Raw genomic sequence first — 25,650 nt, forward strand, 5'->3', positions numbered from 1 at the left:
AACAATATGGAGCAGCACCATGGAAGGTAAATGGAAGAACTCTTGACCTCCCCATACAAAAGATTCCGCCCCACCTCCTCTCATGCGAGTGAAAAACAATAACGTGAATTTGCCAAAGGCTACCTAAATGGCCATCAATTGGTCTGCAATCTTGGGAGGCTCTAATATTAGACATCATTCTCCCATCCTTTATTTGTTGGATGATGAAGGCTCAAGGTTCTCTGGGAAGCACACCAATTTGCTCACTTTTATACAGACCTATATGCTCTACGTGACCATCTGCCTGACACACCAGGCCCGAGCAATTATAACAAAGTTACTAGACCTGCAGGTCTAGTGACTTAAATAATCTACTTGACCCATTTGTAATGCTCTTGAGCCATAAACTGGTTTCAAATGATGTGATCGTGGGCAAATAATTGAATTCATTGAACCGCCATTTTCTTCATTATCACACATGAGAGCAACTTCAAATGTGCAAGTTCAGCATGTCTGATGTACAAAATTCTCTTTTGTTTGATTTAATTAACTAAACTTTCTTTCCATATGCAATACTAATCCAGTCACATATAGGATACACATAACCCCGACTTGCCTCCTAGTTTAACATCATTTTCATCAGGACTGGTGAAGGAATGTTTCTGAAATCATGGTTAAAAACTATCACTTTTAATAAATACATAACTAAAGAATAAAGTGGTAGCACACTGTCATTTGTAATCAGCAGAATTTATATTGAATTGGCCACAAACCTTCCCAATGACATTCAGCTTTACTGATACAACTATATAGTGCTCAAAACAATAATGTTTGGAAATAGAGTTTCTGCAAATATGTGTTATTTTCATCTCACCAAGTAATGTGTTTTGGGTTGTTTTCCCCTATTTAACTCTGTTTGCATCACACTTCTTAATTACAAAAAATTTGATTTTGTAATTACTGATATATTTTTAAATATTTGTAATATTAATTTACAGGCTATTTATCTAAATGTTATGTGTTAGAGAAAAATAACTGACATCTTCAGACAGCTCACTTGACATAAACCTCCAACTAGTAAGAGAGAGGAAAATAAACCTACTTTTCCAAGCAGCAATTAGTAAGAAGACAAACTGACATTTGACCTCTTTCCTTGAACCGGCAACAAATGTTTCAAGATAAAAACACGATTTAATGGCATCTTTATTGCTCAATCACTCTCTGCATGAACACCTGTTCCTTTCCAGCCCGAGTTTACTCGCCAAATGGGACTTATAGGTGCTAGAAATCTGTGCAACACTTGATAAAGATCGGACTCTTGACAACTACTGCCATGGCGAAACTGCAGTCTAGTAAAATGCCAGGCCCCAACATACTGACTGTGTTCTTGTTTGCGAGCAAGCTTGGGGAACCCCAGGTGGCAGCACTGAAGAAAGCGGCTGCCAGGGGACTACTACCTCCTGACTTCTGCGGGGCAGAGATTGTAGTGATCCACAAGCTGGGGAAGACTCCAGATCAGTGCTCCTCTTACCGCCCGTTCTCTGATAGCTACCAGATATTGATAAGGCGTTCGACTCAGTAGATTGGCAATACTTATTTGCACTCCTTCATCGGCTACGTTCTGTACACAAGTTTCAGAAATACGTCAAAGTCCTTTTTAAGGGTCTTTTTGCCCAAATCTGAGTGGGTACTGCCCTCTCCGGGTCTTTCTCTATTAGATGGGGCAGGCACCAGGGTTGTCCATTGTCTCCACTACTCTTTGTGCTTGCCATAGAACCACTGGTTGAGTGGCTTTGTATAGGTGCACAGGTTCGGGACTGAATGGGAGAAGGTCCGGTGGATAGGGTTGAGCTGTACTCCGAGGAAGCTCTAATCTTCGTGACTGTACTTCAAATCCTTCGAATCTTCTGTGAGACTTCGGGTCTCTCTGTCAATAGGGCCAAGTCTACCATCTTCCCACTCCCCCCCCCCCGCCCCCTCCACGTTTAGGATTAGGGGTGGGCCTTCGGCTTTCAGGTAGTCAGGCACATATTCAAGTATCTAGGAGTTCACATCACACCTGACACTTCTCGGGCTCAGGAGATAAATATCCGGGAGCATCTTGAGGCACTGACGACAGACATTAATAACTTGTTGGGCCTCCCTTGGTTCCTGAAAGGCCACTTAGTGATATTCAAGATTTCTTCTGTCCCACTGTTCCTCAACTAACTCCAAAACTACCAATTCCTCTTGCCGCACACCAGATAGTTCAGTCCATTTTTAAAGGTTTTCTATGGAAATCTGGCACCCCTTGCATAGCCCTTGCTAAATGTTTCAAATCCAAATACGGAGGGGGGATCGCCAAGGCTGGCACTGAGTCTTATTATCAGGCAACCCACCTAATAATAGCCAAAGAATGGTGGTATGACACCCAAGGCGACCCACCTTTTGCATCTGCAATGGTGGGCACTTCAGGAAACCCCAATCTAACACTTATTGTATAAGGGACGATTCAGTCTCGGCTCCCCCCAGCAACACAAATGGCACTGCAGAGCTGAGGAGGGACATTAGCATAGATGGGATGGAAACAGAAACTCACAGTGCAGTCCCCACTATGGGTGTGTTCTTCACTCTTAGGTGGTGGCACTGTAGGGCTACTCTAGGAGGGATACCATAGGTACTCTTCAACTCTGGGGGATGTCATGGATGGCTAAAATCATATGCCACCCCCAGAGCGAATTTTATTAGCACCGCAATCAATTTTACCGCTTTTCTTCAACTGCGCTATGCTTGAGGCCCTCCCTGAATATAGTCTCTTTGAGGCCAACCTACTCCTCGGGGATTTAGACGCACATAAAATCAATCAGGTTTATCAGTCCCTGATTCACCATATGCTCAACTTACTTGCCATACTACGCATGGCCTGGGAGAGAGACATTGGGACTTTGGCAGATGAGGACTGAACAGCAGCTACAGCCTCCCTGCAAGGCACATCCATTGCCTCCCAGCTGCGACACATGCAGTTGAAGTACCTCCATCGGACATACTTTACACACAACAAACTCTGGGTCATGGGCAGGGTTGCCTCCCCTCTTGTCCTCGCTGTGCGGAGTTGGCGGGTACCTTTCCGCACACTGTATGGGGCTGTGCGATCATACAATCATACTGGACTCAAATTCTGGACTGTTTGGACCGGGTGTTGGGATGCTCCGTCCCGAGAGATCATTGGCTGATCCTTCTTCATATCTAAATGGATTTTTAAGATGATCGATATATGACCACCTTCCTCTGGCTCAACCTTATGGTGGTGAAAATTGATATAGCACAACACTGGAAGGACACCACACTGCCCCGGGCAGAATGGAAGCGGGCCTGGACAGGTAAAAACCAGTATAGGAAGACTAGGGATGCCCCAAAAAATATGTAAAATTTGGCAGCGTCAGGCAGACTACAGAGGAGTTCACCTTGCAGTGCCCGAGGATTGTAAATTTGGCTTGGATGCAGACTTTCAAGCTTATGGCGATCCAAAATACTATAAAAAAACGTCATTAAATATGCTCTAAAAAAAACCATTCTGCAATCTTAAATCAACTAATGGCTTAGGCATGCTCCGACCCTATAGACGGCATCGTTGAAATGGTCATGAATCCATGGAGCAGGGAACCAAGTAAACAATTTACACAGCTATCTTTCAGCTTTGGTTGGTATTACTCAATCACAACAAATGAATACAAAAAAATAAACTTATTTGACTAAGCAAATTCTAAATGTAAAAAGGACACACTGCCAAAACGAATTTGCAACGGTTGCCCTACTTCACCATGACTGAATCATTAATAGAGGACACTTTCGTATTTGTATATTCATGTGCAAACTAGAGAATTATGTTTAGGATGCACTGTTAAGTTAAAATTGAAATTTTAAAAACGGTTATATCTGTTTAGTCCACAATAAAGAAAGAGGCGTTAACTACGCTAGCGTGAAAGCAATTTAATGAAAAAGGGACGGATGGTTGAAAATCAGAAATTCTTTTACAATCGTGACCTGCTGTGTTCGGTAAATGTGCTGCAATGGGCGTTTTGTTTTTCTTGTTGTTCATAATTTAGATTGCTTTCTTCCATATCAATTTGCCTGCCATGACCACATGCTGTTGCAGAGAAGAGATGATCAAAATGTTTTCTTGGCTGCGGTTACATCAGCACTGGGACCTAGCTCAATATAATTCCGGCCACTCCCTTCCAGCATACTTTGAATAACATGCAGCGGTCAGACGCAAGGAGGACCACACAGCGCTCTACAACCTCTATCCTCCCAAACAATAATGAGATAGTGAAACTCACAGCACAGTCCCCCTTCTGCTATCACTACAGCGTTAGCCTGAAGCCTGCTTTTTGCTCAGAAAGGAGAGCTACTCTAGCTCAAAGTAGTTTATCCAGCACTCTTCCCCCCAAAATACCCCAAATCAGCTCCCTAACCAGCAGAGTGCAGATTCTCTGTCAACCCCTAGACCCAGTGTGTTCTCCACCAGATCCATTAGTGCAACCTGATACCCACTCCTTCAACAGTGAAGATGAACTGCACAAGCACAGCTCTGGAACCGGCCTCTCCTCCACCAGCCACAAATACGTTCTCCAAACCCACCCATCCTCAGCTTCAGCCTTCACCAGGGTCCAGCTTCCCTTCCACCAGCACAAACAAAGGATCTCTAAACCAGCTCCAGTCCAACCGAGGCCCACAGGTATCAACAAACTCACTCGATCCCGAGCTCCAGTCCTCGCTCAAAGACCCAGCTTCCCTTACACCAACTTCGGCCCTCCCCCCAAGGACCGCATCCCTTCCACCAGCTCCAGTCCTTTGCCAGGGCCCTGCCTCCTTACCACCAACTTCTTGCTCTACAGGGCCCTGCCTCCCTGCCAAAGGCTACATTCTTAGCTCAGTGGGCTGTCTCCCTTCCACCAGCACAAACGAAGGATCTCTAAACCAGCTCCAGTCCGACCAAGGGCCCAGCTTCCCTTCCACCAGGACTGAAGACTATCACAAAATCTCCTCCAACCCCAGCACTCACCCGGGTGAGCAACCTCTCACGAGGCCTACAGGTATCAACAAACTCACTCTATACCGAGCTCCAGCCCACGCTCAAAGACCCAGCTTCCCTTCTGCAAACTTAATTCATCACCTAAGTACCGCATCCCTTCCACCAGCTCCAGTCCCTTGCCAGGACCTACCTCCTTACCACCAACTTCTTGCTCTCCGGGGACCTGCTTCCCTGCCAAAGGCTACATTCTTACCTCAGTGCCCAGTCTCCCTAACACCACCTCTAGTCCTCGACTAGGACCTCTCTTCATTCCACCAGCCACAGTCCTTGATGAGGGCCCTGCCTTCCTTCTATCAGCTTCATTCTCTCACAGGGCCTTCCTTTTCTACCACCAACTTCTTTCTCTCCAGGGCCCTGCCTCCCTTCCAAATGCTGCAGCTGTCACCCAGGGCTCTGTGCCCCTTACACTAGCTCTATTCCTTGCCTAGGACCCGGCCTTCCTTGTGCCAGTTCCACACAGTTGCTTAAGACCTGCTCCATAAAAGCTCCAGCTTAACCAATGGCTCAGCTTCCCTTCCAACAGGCTCGCAGACCATCACAAAATCTTCTCCAAACCACGGCATTCACCCAGGGACCAACTTCTCATCAGGTTCACAGGTATCAACAAACTCACTCTATCCGGATGCTCTAGTCTACTGAGAAACTGCGCCAGCATTTAGATCAAGGGGAAACTGCAGCACTCATTTAATCAGATTTGAGTGCCGCATTCGACACTGTATCGCATAACATCTTGCTTAACGCCCTTAGGTCTCTTGGGCTGGACAGCACTCCCCTATCCTGGTTTGCTTCATTCCTTGATGGTCGCATTTTTCAAGTCAATTCTGCTAAGGCATCATCTAAGATCTGCATATCAGCACATGGAGTCCCACAGGGATCCATTTTAAGCCCCCTGCTCTTCAACATCTGTCAGACCTCTGGCAGAGATTGTGGAAGAGGCGGGTCTTTCCCTATATTGGTATGCAGATGATACGCAGATTGTCTTTTCGCTTTCCACCACTAAAGGCGCTACGACATCTGCCCTTCAGTGCGGCCTACGGCAAGTGACAGAGTGGATGCACCTTTACTTTTTGAAGTTAAATGGGGATAAGACTGAGGTCCTTATCCTGGGCAAGCACAAGGACCTATGGGGCCCTCACCATTGGCCTCAGGAAATGGGTTCCCTTTCCCTACCTGTCACCCATGTCCGTAATCTGGGCATCATTATTGATGATAGTTTCTCTATGAGACAACAGGTGGCGAGTGTTGCTGCCATCTGTTTCGCGATCTTGAGGTGGCTTCGTAAGATCATTTGGATGCTTCCTGCCTCAACCAAACGCACAGTAGTCCAGGCACTCATCACCTCTCGCCTCAATTACGGCAATGTTCTCTATCTCAGTAGCTGCCAAACGGTACTGAGAAAACTACAGGTAGTTCAGAACACTGCAGTACGCCTTCTTTGTCAAGTTCCTAGACAGGCTTCCATCTCACCGTACTTAGGTGACCTGCACTGGCTTCGAATTGATCAAAGAATTACATTTTGAACCCTGTGTTACATCTTTAAAATCAAACAAGGTGTGGCACCAGCGTATCTGCAAGAGCTCATCCATCCTTACATCCCCTCTCGTCCCCTGCGCTCTACAGCCCACGGAGACTTCGTGATTCCCAGATTTAAACTTGCAAGAATGGGAGGCTGTTCCTTTTCTTATCTTGGCCCAAAAATCTGGAATTCTCTTCCGGTGTCCTTGAAGAATGACCCGTCCTATCTCAGCTTTCGAAGAAATCTTAAAACTTGGCTCTTTTAGTAGCAAATGGTTCTTGACTGCTCCTTTTCTAGCAATTTGTGTGCCAGGCGCCGGGAAACCCTTTTTGGGTAGATGCGCGCGTTACAAAACTAATTTAATAATAATAATAATAATAATCCTTGCCTAAGATTAAGCTTCTCTTCCAGCGACTTCAGTCTTGGCTCAAGGACCTTCATCCCTACCGGCTGTTCTAGTCATTGCCCAGGGCCTTGCTTCTATTTCCCAGCTCCACATGGTACACGAGGCTAGATCCAGTCCTAGAACATGCTCTGTTTCCCTTCCATCAAGCCCACATGCTATCATTAAACCATTTCAGTCCCCAGATCCAGTCCTTGAACAGGGCCCGGATTCCCATCAGACCCACATGGTATCATTAACCCCTTCCACGCTGATGACGAGCTGGGCTCATCATGGCGTAGCCTCCTCGCACGCTGATGACGAGCCCAGCTCGTCACGTAACATGCGTTTTTAAAAATCTCAGCGCAGGAGCAGAATTCCGCTAGCGCGCATGAGGTTAAACCTCAAATATCTCCAGATCCACTCCCGCCCAAGGCCCAGCCACCCTTAAAACCAGATTCTGATATCAAGATAGGGACCTGCTTTCCTGCCATAAGCTTCATTCTCTCCCAGGGCTGCCTCCCATCCACCAGCTCAATTCTCTCTTAGGGTCCTTCCTTCCACCTGTTATAGTCCTCGCACAGAGTCCTGCAATCCTTCCACCAGTTTTTCACTGTACCATCAAGCCCCATTCTCAGCTCAAGTCCCCCACCAAGGTCCTGTCTCCCTCCAACAGCTCCAGTCCTTGGCCAGAGTCCTGCCTCCTTACCACCAAATTATTTCTCTCAAAGGGCCCTGCCTCCCTATCAAAGGCTACAGTCCTAGCCTAGGGCATGTCTCCCTTCCACATGCTCCACTCCTCGACCAGGGCCTTCTCTCCATTCCACCAGATACCATCCTCAATTCTGGCCCTGTTTTCCCTTCTTCCAGCTTTATTGTCTCGTAGGACCCTCTCTCACAGCCGCCACATTTTTTCTCTTCTAAGCCCTTTCCTCCTTTCCAAAGACTACAGTCGTCACTCAGGGACCTGTGTCCCTTCCAATAGCTCCATTCCTTGCCAAGAGCCTTGCTTCCCTTCCATCAGTTCCAAACAGTTTAATCATATCCACTCCATCCAACTCCAGTGCTTGTTCAGCTCTAGCCTCCCTTACACCAGGCCTACAACGGCAGCTTCCTCAACTGGTTCTCAAATGGTGTATTAACTCGGAGTAGGAAACGGGATAAGCCATCAAAATAAAGGCACACATGCCATCTGTCATCCTCAAGGTTTCTGCAATTTGTCCCAGTCTGTTCACCCTTCTCCTTTATGCCCCCAGTTATGTGCAAAGGTTGCTTATCCCAACCAGATCACTGTGCAAACATGTGGCCTTTAACATCCTATCTGCCCAGTGCAAAGATCATTTAAATAATCTCTGAAAATCACTGCAAACACCTGGCAACCTTACTCCAGAGCTAGTTTTCCTGCCCCAGTGTATCTCATGCAGGACTGAGATAAAATGCCTGTTATACGTAGACAATCTGGTTATTCCTTCCCACACTCAGGGACGTCTCCAAAACAACTTGGATGTGCAACAGACCATTTGCAAACCACAGTTCTCCATCTTCATCTGGAACAGAAGAGCATCCAGCTATTCCAAAATAGAAAATTAAAATAAAAAAGCAAGGACACTAAAAGAGAATACTCCAGTAGAGTCTGAGGGCCAACAATAACTCAAATCTGCACCAACTTGTATAAATCTCACTCCGGAGCTCTTCACCTAGCAAAAGCTATAATGTGTGGACAGAAACTCTGGAACAACGGCAAAAGAGCAGAAACACAATAGACCGTTGCCCCCGTTTAACGACCCAAAACAGTTACACATGTCGACCCATCCAAATACAAGCGACTCAAACTCAGTGCAAGCTATCAAAATCAGCAACGTGCCCCTCGTGCATTAAATAAATCTGTTAATAATTCTACATTTCATGCTTCATAATCCAGAAAAGGAGAAAATCATTTTTATTATTCAATGCTTTAATGTAGAAAAAGATATTAGAGCTCAAGTACTCCATTTTTGTCCCCTTCCAGATGTGAATATTGAACCTCTTCGCCACTTCCTACTAAAAAAAACACAAACACAACAATACAGAAGAACATATGAACATGGGTAGGTCTTGCGGTGATGTTTTCTCATGGTAATTCCCATAGAACTTTTCAACACTACTACAGCCCAAAGTGCTGGACGGAATTACACCAAATTTTGCAGAAAGCTCGTTTTTAATTCCAGAGATTGCACTTTTTGTTATTTGGTGTAAATACGTTTAGTAGTTGAGAAATTTGAGAAAATACAGTTAGTGATATCTGTGGCTGCATACAATTCAAAAAGGAAAAACTCCACTGTCTGAACTTATTTAGAAAGAAAAGCTATACATCATGGATTGAGCCAAAAAACAGCAATGTCGTATCCCCCCAAAGAAGAAGTAGAGTGTGCTCAAAGCCAAAGCCAGAAAAAGAAAAGAAAAGGGGGCAGGGTAGGAATATTCTGACCCCTTAAGTTGGTTCTGGGGTCCCAGATGGACCCTACAAGGCCATAAAATTAACTTTTTTCAAAGAATTTGCACCACCCCCAGCTGAGCCAGGTCCTAGGTCATACCTTAAAAATATGTGGAGGGCGTGTGGGCCCTCCTCTTAGGGTTTATTAAAGCCCCAGTGACAGCCATCTTCATTAGCCCTGCTTATAATGTATGCAGCTGGACCACTCAGCCCGCCCCCGCCCGCGCCCGGGGACTGCTACCGCCCTGGGGCAAAAGTAGTTACATCAATGCAGGGGCCTGCGTGCCCGCGTCTCAGTACCGGGTACTGCCACCTCCCTGCAGCACTGCTTATAATGTATGTGAGAGGGCACATCTTGTTATGTTATGTTATATTATATTTAATTTATACAGAGTGCAGCTACTCGAAAGTGTCCCGGCGCTAACTACCAGAAAGGGCCAATGAGCACAAATCAATGACTAAAAAAGCAACGTGTTCAGTTTTTTCTTAAAGAGCAATAGGTCCTGGATGCACCGAAGAGCCATGGGCAGCGTGTTCCAAGCCAGACTGGCTTTGCCCACAAACGAGTTCCCACCAAGTCTTTGGCGGTTGAACCTGGGGTTCTGTAACAGCCGCTGGGAAGACGAGCACAGCTGTCTTCCTGGTGTGTAAAAAACGAACCTCTTCTGCAGGTAAATGGCACCAAGCCCATAAAGGGCCCTGTGCGATAGTCAGCATCTTGAATTTCAAACAAGATTTGACTGGAAGCCAATGCAAGGAACGCAAATAAAGGCGCACACTGTGCCTTGATGCCAATCCAAAGAGCAGTCTGTTTTGAACAACCTGCAATTACTTAATAAGAAAGCCCGGGCTGCCTACCAATAGGGCATTGGCATAGTCCAATCAGGACAAGATAAGAGCCAGGACCACAGTTTCTCTGGCACTACCTGGCAGAAAGGGAAGAAACTTCCTCAGGATTTTCAAGGTGCCAAAGCAAGTACCCGCCAGCTTCTTTATTTGTGTGGAGAAATTCAAATTGTCATCGAACCAGACGTCCAGATTTTTTGAAGCACCTTTGTCTGCCATTGGACGAGGAAAACCAGGAGGCCAAAGCCTTTCTTTAAAATCCAAGGTGAACAAGCCATAAAGAAGCCTTTCCGATTTTCCTTAGTTACATTTCAGCTGAGCGTTGGCCAGCCACTGAAAAACGCAGGACAGACAATGTTGGGCGGCCGCTACTGAGTCATCCTTCTTGCTCTATGAAAACAAAAGCTGGGTGTCGTCAGCGTATGCCATCATTTTAGCCCCTAGTGACTCCACAAGATAAACCAGCGGAGTCACATAGATGCTAAAAAGCAGGGGGCTCAGTGATGACCCCTGCGGCACTCCAGTGGTTACCTGCATCGGCTCAGGGGTGCATGGAGGACGCCAGACCCGCTGTGACCGGTCTTCCAAGAAGGACCTGATCCACAGCAGGGCTGAGCCAGAGATACCTATCTCTGACAGGCGATCAATGAGCAAGGAGTGGGGCACAGTGTTGAATGCCGCCGAGAGATCTAGCATAACCAATGCTGCTCTTCCGCCGGCATCCAAACACTCCCGGATCGCCTCTGTCACCTCAAGCAGAGCTGACTCTGTGCTATAAGAAGCACGGAAGCCAGACTGTGCCGGATGGACAGGGGTGGGGGAATCATATCGCCCGACGCCCGAGCCATATTGATTTTTACCACGGGCAAGAAGATTTAATGTCAATTTTGTCCGATGGACAAGTAGACGTTAAACTGCATTCATAATACAGGCTGTTGGCACTCTGGCACTCGCAGCAAATCAGAAAGGCTGCCAGAGAGCTGGAGACGCTTTTGAGGCCTGTGATAGGCTAGCAGCCCATGACTGGGCTCTAGCCAGTGATTGGCTGGGGGACTGAAATGTCAGTCGCAACAAGCGGTAGTCTCAGCAATCGGGTGTCTCGCTTTCTCAGGCTCAATGGGGTGGACATGCAGAACCACGAGGAAGCTGTCTCAATTTTAACACAAGCGGGTAGCAGAAATATCTTGGTGCTGATGGCACGACCCAAGATAGAGGTGAGTTGAAAGGGTGGCATTAATGATACCAGTTTAATGCCAAGTGAGCTTGCGGCACCAGGGGGCGGGCGTAGGAGTACAGTTACCTATATACTCTCTGCTCACGCAGGAAAGAAGAAATGCAAAGATCCTGCTGAGAGCTCAAAAGATTGCAGTCAAAATAACGCATTATGCTAGTGCTCAGTTCAGATTCCACGAGAGCAAACAGAGGGCGCTAACTTGGGGTTTAGAGCGGACTGTTCTGCAAGTAGAGCTCTGCTATGCAACGGCTCATATTATACTAAATGTGGCGTTAAAGAATTGTACCGGGTTGTAAACATTTCAGATTCCTGTGATCAGAATCTCAGCTACACCACACAGTAGCATTAAAGCAAATGAGCAATATGTTTATTTCACCTCGTACTGCCCGTAACAGCTGGTGGATTTTAAAAGTGATGGGGCGGATGGGTGAGTTATATTAATTTCCTTTAGGGACAGAGGCTGCTATCTGTTACCTGCAAAGTGCCTGAACGAAGTCTTCTACTTTTTTGCCCGGATGAGAATTGAGGTGGTGAACAGTGAGCTACTGTATGCTGTTACGGGGAATATACCTCTTTGTCCCGCAGTCTTCCTTCCCACATGGAATCACAATGCGGTTGTTATCACGACCGCATTGTGATTCCGCATACCATTACTCCGTAAGTCGGAACAACGACTTGCGTAGGGGGGAGGCGCTGGATGTTGGCATAGTATAATTTACTATTCCAACTCCAGTCTGTGCGGACACTAGGGAAGGTGTTGGATTTTAAATCCAACACCCCCCCCCCGCAAGTCGTTGTTCCGACTTGCAGAGTAATGGTATGCGGAATCACAACGCGATCGTGGTAACGACCGCGTTGTGATTCCATGCGGGAAGAAAAATGTGTCATTAACGTTGTTTACCTGTTACATAATATATGTAAAGATGAAAAGATGTTGAAATTCAAGTGTCCCAAATCAATCACATACCTCAGAAACTCATTCATTGGTGGGCTAATAGAGTGTGTCATCAGTTAACACTATCGGTTTCATTCACTCTCCCTCGCCTTATTTTTCTCTCACGGGCCGAGGTTTCATTATCCCTTTCCTGCTATTTTTCGGAACATGTGTCTGTTTAACTACATTCATTTTATTGCATTGAAAAATAGGGTAAATTCCCCTAAAATTCACCCGGCCACAGAATGTCCTTTCTGTGGGCTGCACAGGAGGCATGCAGAATGTGCAAGAGACAAACTAGCACTCTGGAGTATCATAGTGAAATGTACTCCTTTCAGTCTTGGAACCCGTAAACCTTGGTTATATTCTGGTTTTAGCAGGTGCAATGCTGCTCTAAAACGACTCTCTCCCTGGTGCTCAGACTGTGTGTGTCATAAAAAAAATGAAAAATATAAAAATGTACTGTACATGAGTGCACAACCCAGTAATACCCGACTATCTACTAGTCTTTGCACTGTTTTCACTGACTTCCTGCACACAATTCAGTTCTTGCTAAAGCACCTCAATGTAGGGTGCTCCTGCTGTTATATAAATGTTCTCTAATCCCCCCTGTTGACCCAGGGAGTTAGACTATATCAACTACTAAACATGCAATAAAGATACCAACGACTCCACACTTCCTTGCACTAATACAGGCTCACATGCAGTCTATTGCTCACATTCTCCCACTCCCCTTCTCCCTCTCCATCAGGTGCATCAACCCTTCAACTTCAAACTAGCGTACTGGCTTTGGAGCCTGAGACAGGTACATTGCAAACAGATCACTGAAGAAAACACTGACCCGGATGATCTAACCCACTGGGGTCGGAGCTGGGGAGCTTCAGGTGTCTCTTTACCTTGTATGTGACAGCAGCCCACCAAATTACCATACTCATATCTATCTATGGCACGTAGGTTACAAACCAATCCCTGCAGCAGACTCTCAACCTCCTTTGCTGTCCTCCTACCGGGAATGGAGGCTGTAATCAGAAAGTGTCACAGTTTGCCTTTGATGCGATCAGATTTTCTCAAGCTACCTTTAGGCAAAGAGCCCTGAATGCTTGGGTACGTTAGAGGTACATTAGGAATGTCTAGACTGTTGTCCTCCCCCCTGTTGCTTGCTGCCCCTGAACCTCATGCCCAGCCCAAAATCCCGCTCTATGCTTGTATTCGCCCATCCACATTATTTTTATTCTGACTACAGAAATGATTTTCAGGGGATCTCAGGGTCATAACCCCACATTGTCACTGGTTCAGTGTCACTACTAGGTGGCATCAAAGCCTCCAGGACAGGCAGGCCCCTGCGGATAAAGAGCTGTTTCATTGCCCCTTTCACCTGCGGTGACCAGAAACTTCTTCAGCAGAGACCCTGTGTACATGCATCTCACAGCCTCCACCTCTACCCCAAGTAATCAAGGGCTGGCCCGGCTCTTTTGACAGTTTGTCTCTGGTGGAGTTCAGTGTCCTGCAAGATGGAAGCTTGTGGCTAGCATCAGAACTCTGCAGCAAAACCTGCCCAGTCACCGTTGCATAGGGATGCATGTGCAGTCTGCACATGTGGGTGCCAGTGCCTAGGACGGTCTGTCAGAGATTCCTGCCTGGTCTGCTAAATGTTAATGGGTTGGTCAGTGCATGAACTAATAGAGGTTTCATAATATTTGGGGAGAGGAGTTGGCCTAACGGCTAGGGCGGTCGACCTCGAATCTGGGGAACTGGGTTTGAGCCTCTGCAATGACGCTGAACATCCTGTGATTCTGGGCAAATCATTTAATCTCCCAGTGCCTAACAAAAATGAAATGAATGTGTCCTCATGTAATGCAACTGGTGCTATGTAAAGCGCTCTGATACCCGATTCGGGTCAAGTTCACGCTATATAAAACTCTGTAAAATAAGTAAAATCCCACTGATTAACATAACTTTAATTTCAACTACAGCTGTCCATTATTACACATGTAGTTACCTGAAGGTGAAAGACCACAAAAAGTTAGAAAATAGTTGGGTTTTTTTTTAGCCACTACTTTGACCCCGCACCAGACTCTCTAACCCTGGCAATAAACAATAAGTCCAAGCAGTTGTCAGTAATCAGATTTGCCACATCTACATGGTGCTTCTACAATGATCTTGATAAGGCAGGCCTTAATATTCCCAGGTCTAAGAGTATTGCCATCCATAACAATCAGAGCTAACTCCGGAACAAATCTGAACTCACAGTCTACACAAACATAGTCTCCCGCCCGCGCCCCAAGGACCACCACCTCCTCATGGCTGAAATTTATAAAATTAATGCGGGGCCCATGCGGCGCTCATGCCAGCCCTGGGACCGCCACCTCCACAGGGCACTGCTTATAATATACGGGTAGGTGGCGGTTCCTAGGGCACAGGCGGGCCGAGTGAGCCTGCTCGTGCCCCGAGGCCCGCCAACTACCCAGGGCAAAAGTAATTAAATGAATGCCAGGGGGACTATACCCCCCAGTCCCAGGGACCACCAACTCCCTGGGGCCAAAATTAATATGATTAAGGAGGGGCCTGCGTGGCCCTCCTGTAGGCCCCGGCAACCGCCACCTCCCCGGGGTTCAAATAAATTAATGTAAGGGGTTTGTCATGGGACAACACTTCCCCAGGTCTAAGTTCTGTGGAGAGGGGGCTGCGCTGCCCCCCTTGTTGAGCTATTTATTGCCCTGGGGACCGCCACACCCCAGGGCTGGCTCCGCTACCTCCCGAGGTGCTCAAAGAGTTTTTGTTTTTTTACATAGAAATTCACTGAAAAAAACAAAGGTTAAAGGTACAATATAGTTAGGCACAAATTTAAGATGTCATCATTGATGTCAACGACCGTGTCATGAGTGATGTAACATGTAAGGTCATAAGCAGTGCATTGATGGGGGGTAAATTATAGCTAGCTAAGGAAAATATAACTGCTGAATTTCACTGGTTCTGTACGAGTGAAATGTGAGCCTAACTATAACGTCCCTGTGACCTTTGCTTTATCCAGTGAATTTCTACGTTTTTTTGTTATTCTACTTCCTAACTATAACATCCCTGTAAAAGTATTACAGTACCAATTGCCGTTATCATCACCAGAGGGTTGAAATAATTAGTGTTGATCAGTCTGTGTCTTAATAACCGAACTGTCAGCCACAGCGTGTCCACTCTCGACACACTCAAAGCAATGCTAAGTACTCCAACAAACATCTAGATAATTCAACATAAATGTACAATCTTACAGTATATGGCAAATTGTCCAGGCTAAAGAAAAGACCAAACCAAGTCTATCAAATCACAACACAAGATCCAGCCGAGGTCACCCGCAATAAACTACACCAAGCTGTGGAAAACCAATACGTCACTGACAACGGTAGCTAGAAATTTAATAATGCTTATTTGGAGGTTAAATTTCAAATATAAATAGTTTATCAGACATTTAAAAACATCTAATTTCAATTTGATGTAGAAAGTTCCCATGAAGAAACACCAAGTCACTGCACGTCCCATCTTGTTAAAGGCCTTCACAGTCCTTACCTACCCAAGGCAAAATGGATGTTGGCGTGCCATCAATTAATTATTTATTTGGGTGTTCCATAACATTATGTTATTGCTTAACAATTTCAAAACTCTTACCTCAGCAATGCAAAGATATCTTTGAGGTGTAGGGCCATTTTTAGTAATTGAAATTTGACAGCAATAACATGTCCAACTTAAAAAAAGACACACTTTAACTTGAGCAAGCCAGTCATGTTCTGGCCTGGAGATTTTTAGTAAGTTCCCAATAGCCTCACGTTCTTTAGGAACACTCTGTATGTTTGCCAAAATGTAAGCACTTTTAAGTGGAGCTACTTGTGAACAGAAAAAAAAACATCACCGCGTTTAAGGTTAGTGTAGGTCTCTCACATCCCATTAACAAAAGGCCTACCAGAAAGGTGTTATTGGTCACAACTGATGCCTTACTTTGTCTTCCTGAGCTTTCCTACTTGAAGTGCTGATGTGATTGCTTTCTTTGTCCACTTGGTCCATTGACTCCCCACCTCCACTTTATCAACTACTAGTTATCCAAATCTCGTCCCTTTGATATGACTAACTGCTTAACATTATTTCGATTTTGGTGTATTTATTACTAGGCGTTTAGGACATAACTGAAAACATTTCTGAGTGCTAGACTGGGCCTTGCCCTCTACATTCAGAGAAAGAGGACACAAATTAAAAGTGAGCGGAGTCTCATAAACATAGCTTTATTAGATGTTTGTATCTCACCAGGTAAATGAAGCCTGTTTTGGTTAATGTCTCAAATTCCCCTCAGTGTTAGGGTGAGGCCAGTGGAATATCAAAGCAGATGAGATATTGTAAACATTTCACGCCAGGAAAGTGGTGGATGGCATGTTTGGCATTATTTGGACCCTATCCATAGTTTTGCGGAAAGCCTCAAATACTGTATTGCAATAGTAGATTATGGAGAGAATGGCTGCTGCATCATACTCACAATAATGATTAACAGCTTAATGTTTTCACAAAGGATGAGAATGACGAAGATGTCAGTCTCTGGAGTGATATTGACCTGTGGAATCAGCAAAAGATCCATGATGACTCCTACATTGCCAAACTTGTTGAGACTAATAAGGGGTAGCGCCAGCAAGTACAGACAGGAGTGCAGCAGGGTAATCACATTGGGTAATTACCCGCATGGGACACTTGACGCAAGTGTGACTATAGGGACATGCCTCTTGCCCTTTGCTATGGAGCAGTGCCTGTAACAATTTCAGGGCACTAATGCACGTTTCCTGCATTGCAATCAGTAGGCCTGCATATTTTATGTTTTGTAATGTCTAATTACAGTGAGTCTGACTGACATTAAATTAAGGGGACACAGTGGTTCAACAAACTCCAAACATGGTAAGACTTGTCCTGATGAAAGCCCAAGATCCACGGTGACTTTTCGTGCTACGGCTGAAAATAGAGTAAAGTGTAGGGAAGATAAGGTACCTTAAAGCACCTAGGTAAAAAACGTTCTAACCATACATAAGACACAGATAATAACAATGATAATAAAGGATAAACAGGAGTTTCTAAGTTATTTTCATGCAATCGAACCCCATCAGGGACTTTTCTAAAGTGCTCCCTGGAACATGGTTGAGCCCATCCAGGTTTATAGTGGCCAGGATGAGACCCGATGATGAAGTAGGCCACTAACAAAGTGGGTGAGGGTTTTAAAAATAAATAAATAAGGATTCCTAATAAAGAGCTTGCTTTGTATACTCATGCGTGGTCTGACGACAAGTATGGCTATAGGATCCCTGTGTAAGTATTACTGACCTAGGGAGAGTGTATTGTATACTCCCAGTATTAAGCTGTCTCTAATCTACTCCCTCAACACAGTTGTGTCACCGTAGGGGAATTTCGTGTGACCAGAGGCCCAACAATTGCCAGTTAAATTCAAGCAAGCTGGAGCCACCGAAAGGAAGTAACAAACCCTCAGTCTTGGAAGTATTCATGTAAAGGCTGCTGTCAAACATTGAGTTTAAGGCGCTGTGCTAGGCAGCACGTCTAGTCAATAATCCATATGGTCATTACTCTCATTAGATTCTGGGAATCACCAGCGTTCGTAACCGTAGTTAAAGCAGATATTTGAAAATATGTTTTCCAAAGGTTTCTTGCAGACATTGAAGAGGGCACAGACAACAATGACCAAATGGCCCAACCTCAATAATGGATAAAATAAGGGGTCCGTTTTATTAATTTGGGGCAGTCAGTCATTATGGTGAAATACTATAAGGGTCGTTCTACAGCTCCGCAGGATATTACAAGACGTTATAGGGGGAATTTTGCAGTTTAATTCTTTGGCTACCAATAAAAGGTCAAATGGATGGGTTTTTGGTCCTGGTAATGGATATCTGTGGTGAGCAGTTCTTCTCTGAAGTTCATCAGAACCATTTTCATTGTATGTGGAAGATGAAGCCTGGCCTGAAAGTCACTAATGAGGTTGCTCAGAACCAAGTTTGTTATTCCCTGGGGGTCCCCCAATGTCTCTAGAGCTTCGTGTGAAAGTAGACACCTGGAGGCACTTAGGGGTTAGGAAAGTATTTATTGAAGACTGAGACACTGAGACGTGTCTCGGCTAGTTGGGGCCAGAGAGCAACTGCCTGTCACGGAATCCGGCGAGCCAGATTCCATGACATAGCAGCACTCTCAGAGATGCGTCACCACACATCTCCCCTTTTTTAAACAAAAGGCAAACAAGTAAAAACATAGCGAAAAGGTAATAAGGTGTACTAACATTTCATTACATTTCAAAACAATATGCACATAAATATTTAATACAGCAAACTAACAGCAAACTAGCCTTTCCTCCTTTCGCAAATGAAAAGAAAAAAAAACTAATCACAAACAAAGTCTTCTAATTTTCTGGGAACAAACTTAGTGCGCAAACTCCTTCTGACAATTTCCTCCTCCACTTTTCCATTATTTAATTGGAATGGCAGTTAGCAGGCCTGGGCTTGGAACTGGTAAAGTTAGCTCCAGGATCAATTGCTAAGCGGGAAACATTCCACCAATTCCCATCAGACAATTTTGCTGCATTTCTTCTTAAATCCACAATTTGTAAAGGTGCTTTGAATTTAGAATACCCCCTTCCCAACAAGACAGGGATTTTTGACCGCACCCAAGTTCCTAATTCCAATTTTGATTTTACAATATCCTTACCAATTCTTTTAGCACTAGAAATATCAGAATTGTACTTAGCTACGTCCCATGCATTACTAATATCTACATTTTTATTAAAACCAGAAGACAACCAATAAGGACATAGCTCAGTAGTTGCTTTTCTTCCTCGCATCAACTCGAACAGAGTTTTAGTTGTAACACTGTGGGGTGTTGTTCTATAACTCCAAATTAATTCTTTCAAAGCCATTTCCACATTCATGTTACATTTCAAAGTAGATTGAATGCATTCAACTAAGACTCTGTTGAATCTCTCAACTTTACCGTTACTCTGCGGACTGTACAGTGGTGTTTTAACATGTTTGATGTTACAATTTTCTAAGAATAGTTGCATTTCACTAGAGATGAACTGTACACCATTGTCAGTAAGTATTTCGTTGGGAATGCCCTCCCTAGCAAATACATCTTTAAAAAATTTGATGACGTTAGTTGTCGTTGGTTCCATTACTCCTCTAATCTCAACCCACCTTGAAAGATGGTCGATCAAGACAATAAAATACTTCATATGGCTAGGTAGAACATGGTATGGTCCTAGGAAATCCACTCCAACTCGCTGCCAAGCTCTTTCTGGGCAAGCAGCGAAGCAGTCGATTTCTTTTTCCGTTTTTAAAACGTTGTCACTAGTCATACACTTCCTACAATCATGAATGTACAGATCAATTTCATGATCCATCTTTGGCCACCAAAAATGATCCCTTATTTTCCTTTTAGTGGCAGTAGCACCTAGATGACCAGAATGTGCTAAGTTAATGATACGTTCATGAAAACAAGTTGGAGGGATGAGCCTATCACCACGCATAAGCTTATTGCACTCTAATGACAATTCATCAGACACTTTCCAAAAACACTGGAGCTTCTCATCCAAACGTTTTTCTTTCGGCCATCCTGAGACCACCATTTGTAACACCTGTTTTAGAATGGTGTCCTTTTGCAACTCATGGATCCACTCATTCTCATTCTTACAGATGTTCGAATCACCGATAAAGGCGATAAAGCATTCTTCTACCTCTGACTCCCAATCATACTCAACGCAGTCATCAACAGGAAGTCTCGATAAACAATCTGCTCTTGAATTTTTCCCACCGGGAATATATTCAACCGAGAAGGTGAACTCTAAAAGTCTTGCTGAGAGCCTGGCTATACGTGCAGTAGTGTGTTTCAATTTTTTCCATGATAGGATTTCTACTAGTGGACAATGATCTGTCCTCAACAAAAATGGTCTCCCCCATAAATAGGCTCTGAATTTTTCTACACTCCACACACACGCCAATAGCTCCTTTTCAATAACTGAATACTTCCGTTCAGGAGGACGTAAGGTCCTAGAAGCAAAACCCACAGTAGTTTCATGATTGTTGAAAGACTGAGTTAAAACTGCACCTAACCCATATTCTGAAGCATCAACAGTTACGCAAGTTTTCCTTCCCTCTACAAATGGTTGGAGCGCAGGTGCTGAAGTGATGTCTCTTTTAATACGTTCAAATGTCTGTTGACAAATTTCAGACCAAACAAAATTCTGACCCTTTTTAAGTAGAACTTTGAAACATTCAGTAATGCTCGCAAAATCACGCATGAACTTTGCATAAAACTCGCATAATCCTAAAAAAGACAGTGGTTGGTCTCTATTCTGAGGTGCAGGAGTATCTACAATAATTTTTACAAGACTTGGTCTAGGTTTAATCCCCTCAGCAGTAAAAACATGTCCAAGATATTCAATTTCCTTAGTCTTAAATATACACTTATCTTTTCTCAAGGTCACACCTCTCTTCTCTAATGTTCCCAAAACATCCATTAACGCAACATCATGCTCAGCCTCACTGTTGCCAAAAATCAAGATGTCATCTTGAAAGATTGCCACATGATTATTTCCAACAAACATATCCGACATAAGTCTTTGAAAAACTGCCGCAGCAGATGCAATGCCAAAAGGCATACGGCAAAATTGGAAAACTCCATCTGGAGTTACAAACGCAGTCAGGTGTCTTGAACTTTTTTCTAATTCTACTTGGTGGTAAGCTGCTCTTAAATCCAGTTTGCTAAACCCCTTAGCTGGTCCTACCTTAGTTATTAGATCCTCTATCCTAGGTAGAGGGTAATTATCTACCCAGATGGCCTCATTCACGCTCCTCATATCCACACACATGCGTAATTCCCCATTCTTTTTCTTCGCTAGAACAATCGGGGATAACCATAAAGTTCCATCAGTTTTCTCGATAATACCCTGTGAGCACATATCATTAAGCATGGCAGAAAGATCACTCCTCACACTTAATGGTATGTTGCGCAGTTTATGTTTCACTGGAACAGCGTCATTTTTTACCTTAATGCAATAAGTGGAATCCGAAATTTTACCCAGTTTGTCATTAAAAAAGTTTGAAAAATTCTTCTCCCAGAACTTGTCTTGAGCAGTTATTAAGCCTACTCTCTTACTTTCAAACGAAATAGGCTGTTCTAAACCTGGTCTAATTGTGATACCAAATTCAGCTTGGTGAATGAGACCTAACACATTTATCCCTTTTCTTGCAACATAAACTTTGCCATGTATTGATTCACCCAAAATTTGTATGTTTGACCAAAAAAACCCTATGAGATCTACTTTACTTCCTTCAAACGCTACAGTAGATATATCTGGGGGAAGTAAAACTTTGTTATACCAATACATATCAAAAATATCCTTTGAAATGATAGTTATACGTGCACCCATGTCAACTAATAATTGTATAACATGTCCTTCAATTGATACATCAAGATTTGGATCAATAACAAGTTCTTCATCATTGGAGTTGACAGACCTCACACCTAGAAGCAACTCTTGATTGCTTTCAGGATTTTCTTCATCAAAGTTATTACCAAAGTCATTCAAAACACACCGAATGTTAAAAGGTTTACCAGTTCTGCACATTTTCATAAAATTCCCAAACTTTCCACATTTTTTACATTGTTGACCAATAGCTGGACAAAATTTAAATGAAGAAACATGAGAGGGTGAACCGCATCTAAAGCAGAATGTTCTTTGAAATTGTTGACCACTTGAAGTTGGTTTAACAAAAGTTTTTTTGAAATTTTGTTGCGGATTTTTTTTCAAGTTTGGCTTATTGACAACTGCTCCTGAAATTGACGTTTTGGCTAATGAGTCTTCCATACTTTTGCATCAATGGAGGAACCTTCGATACTTTTTGCCAAATCTATGGCTTTGTCTAAAGTTGGATTCTTGCAGGCTAAAAGTCTTTGTTGTATGTTTTTAGAATGACACCTAGCTACTAATTGGTCGCGTATTAGCTCTCCAGTAAAATTATCAAAGTCACACTTGGATGCTAACATTTTGAGTGCTGTGACATAGGTGTCTATACTTTCATTATGTTGCTGAGCCCTTGTAAAGAATCTGTACCTATGTACAACCATATTTTTCGTTTTTGTGAAGTATTTATCCAGACGTGCAACAGCTGTCTCAAATTCGTCTAAGTCATCATTTTCAGCAGGTACATATTCTGGTAAATGGTCAAAAACGTTTTGCCCTTCTACTCCCAAATGGTAGTACATTAAATTTTTCCGCCTTTCTGGCCTGAATTTTTGTGCGTCAATGGCACCCAAATAAGCTTTAAAAGATCTCAGCCATAAGTTCCATTCCAGGGGTGGGTCCCCCGGTTCTTGTAGGAAAGGTGCTGGGGCTTGTACACTTTGCATGTTGTCCATACAAAAATTAATATTCAAAATTAGTGTCTAAATGTATTTTAGATAAAGATAACTGGAATAATTCTTATTAATCACTCATTTCATTTCATAGATCTTTGTTAGGCATTCATTTCATTTGTCCCAAACATATCCCAGAATGCAATTGGTCTTGAGAGACTGTCTTCTATTTTCGTAGCCTTTGTTTTCCCATGAAGCACTGGGAGAGTTATCGCTTGCGTGACGAAGTAGCTACTGCAGGTGAGATTCCCGTTGTTTGACTACTCTTTATTTTTCAATTTGTTCTGTTTGTGCTGTGTTTGCGTTGTAGTCGCGCTAATAGAGTCGTGCTCTGAAGTCCTCGTTAAGCTCGCGCTGTTGTGCTTATGCAGCTCACTCGCGCTGTTAACATTCAGAGATGCTGCCTCTCGTTGCCTCTCGTGCGGCTCGCTCGCGCTGTTAACATTCAGAGACACTGTCTCTGCTTCCGGTAGCTCGCGCTGCTGCTTGAATGTTTCACGTTTCACAAAGCACAAGCTCACATTGACTTTGGGATTAAGTCTAAGACTCAGAATTAATTTGGAACAGTTCACGAGTCTTTAATTAATGTAATAAGGAAAGGTCTCACCGCTTCTCTGGCCCCTTTTGACTTCCGACCTCTATGCCGGTAAAATGCTCCTTATCTTCTTTCCGAGTTCATCGAGTGAACACAGATGTTCTTTCCGATCGTCGCCAGTGTGAAAGTAGACACCTGGAGGCACTTAGGGGTTAGGAAAGTATTTATTGAAGACTGAGACACAGAGACGTGTCTCGGCTAGTTGGGGCCAGAGAGCAACTGCCTGTCACGGAATCCGGCGTGCCAGATTCCATTACATAGCAGCACTCTCAGGGCTGCGTCACCACACTTCGCTATATGGTGAAGGATGGGTATTGCTCTCTAACTGTCCAACAATTCAGGATCTGGTCCAGGCTTATTAAGCACTGGTTTTATTAAATCACATTTGGGAAGTTGGTGAACTATTTAAGGAACATGGTGCTGTGTGGCACGTAGGAAGGTTAAAACAGCTTAAAGATCTTGGTGTTGCATATTTCAGAGGTATTGATGTGGTTTTTAGAACAAAGACACCATTGGCCCTCTTAAGGTATCCTGTAACCAAACCAATGCCATATTAGAGGTTTTTCCTTCTATCCGTCCGGAGCAATTGATTGCCCTATGCTCCAAAATTAAGTCAGGCTCTCCGGCCGTTTCACAGAAACCTGACCTATTTCAGAAAATGTTATCCACCATCTCACTCCCCTTAGGACAGGTGATCAATGGATCTCTTAGTACATCGGTCGTGCCTACTGCTTGGAAGCAGGCCAGGGTGATACTGTTGCTCAAAAAACCCTCCTTAGACGTAAAAAAGTCAAAAAACTTTCGGCCGATCTCCCTGCTACCATGGTCCGCTAAGATCTTATATCAACTCCCTCCTTAGAGACCACCTGAACTCCAACAACAGTTTAGACCCTTCCCAAAATGGCTTTTGGCCTGGCCACAGCACAGAGTCGGATTGTCTGGCTGTGACAGAACATCTTTGGACAGCTCTGGATGCAGGGCAGACGTTGGGGCTGTTCCTTCTGGATCTTAGTGCCGCGTTTGATACTGTGTCCCATGCCATTCTGTTGCGACGCTTGCAGGAGGCTGGAATTGGAGGCTCAGCCCTTCAGTGTCTTGCCTCATTCCTTGCTGATAGGATGTTTCAGGTGATAGAACCCCCCTTCACTTCTGGCATCTTTCCCATCAAGCAAGCGGTGCCACAGGGCTCCTCCCTGAGCCCTCTGCTTTTCAATCTAAACGTACAACCGCTGGATGTAGTAGCCAAGAGCATAGGGCTTACCATGGTCTTGTACGCCGACAACAAACAGCTGGTGGTGTCTCTCTCGAGCGACTCTAAGCAGGATGCTCTTAAGTTTCAAAGGGATCTTGCTGCAGTCGCCGAGTGGAGGACTACCAACTGTCTCCAACTGAATGCCAACAAGTCGGAGGTGTTGTTGGTGGGCAAGGACCATGGTTTATGGAACAAGCTTTGGTGGCCTAAGAGCCTAGGCACTGCCCCCTCCCCCAAGCAAGCAGTGAAGAACAAAGGGGTTTGGATGGATGCTTCCCTCAACTTCCAATCCCAAACTAAAAAGGTGGCCGGAACCTGTTTCGGGCTGTTGCGAGGACTCAATCCCACCCTAGGCTAATTTGATGCCTCCACCAGGCAGATCATAATCCAGGCCTTGATTATGCTAGCTCACTGTACCTGGGAGCTAACAAGACAGAAATACATAGGCTACAGAGAGTACAGAATGCGGCTGCAAGATCCCTCCTCGGTTTGCGTAGAGCCTGCTCAGTGACTAACACCATTCGCCGTCTCCACTGGCTGCTCTGGCCAGGCGGATTGAGTTCAAGGCTCTCTGTATAGCCTTTAAAGTCCTGATATCGGCCTCTCCTGGTATTCTGGCCGACCTGCTGCTACCCTATGTTCCCGCCCGCCAGCTCCACTTCATGGGACATCACCTGGTGGTGGTTTCCCGGAATAGGAAGGTTTGTGCCGGTGGTCGTTCTTTTCGGCATAGAGCGGCCATTCTTTGAAACTCGCTGCCTGCCCACATTGTTGGCCTTAACAATTAACTAGAATTTAGGAAAGCCATCAAAACCTTTCTCTTTCCCACTTCGTAGGCCTCCTTGGGGCCCTCTTGTGATCTTGTCCACCTCTTTGCTGTTAGGGCCGGGACACCGCTTTGCTGGGGCAGCTGTTGCGCCTTATAAAATGT

At 44.6% G+C, this 25,650-nt stretch overlaps 1 protein-coding gene across 1 annotated transcript in view; it reads right to left on the reverse strand.

Annotated features, from left to right (window-relative positions):
- Positions 1–25,650, reverse strand: part of MAP1LC3A (microtubule associated protein 1 light chain 3 alpha) — a 185,626-nt gene that overhangs the window by 155,250 nt on the left and 4,726 nt on the right. The gene's annotated exons all lie outside the window — the stretch shown is intronic.

The sequence above is a fragment of the Lissotriton vulgaris genome, chromosome 7 (genome assembly GCF_964263255.1).
Source record: "Lissotriton vulgaris chromosome 7, aLisVul1.2, whole genome shotgun sequence".
Classification (NCBI taxonomy): Eukaryota; Metazoa; Chordata; class Amphibia; order Caudata; family Salamandridae; genus Lissotriton; species Lissotriton vulgaris.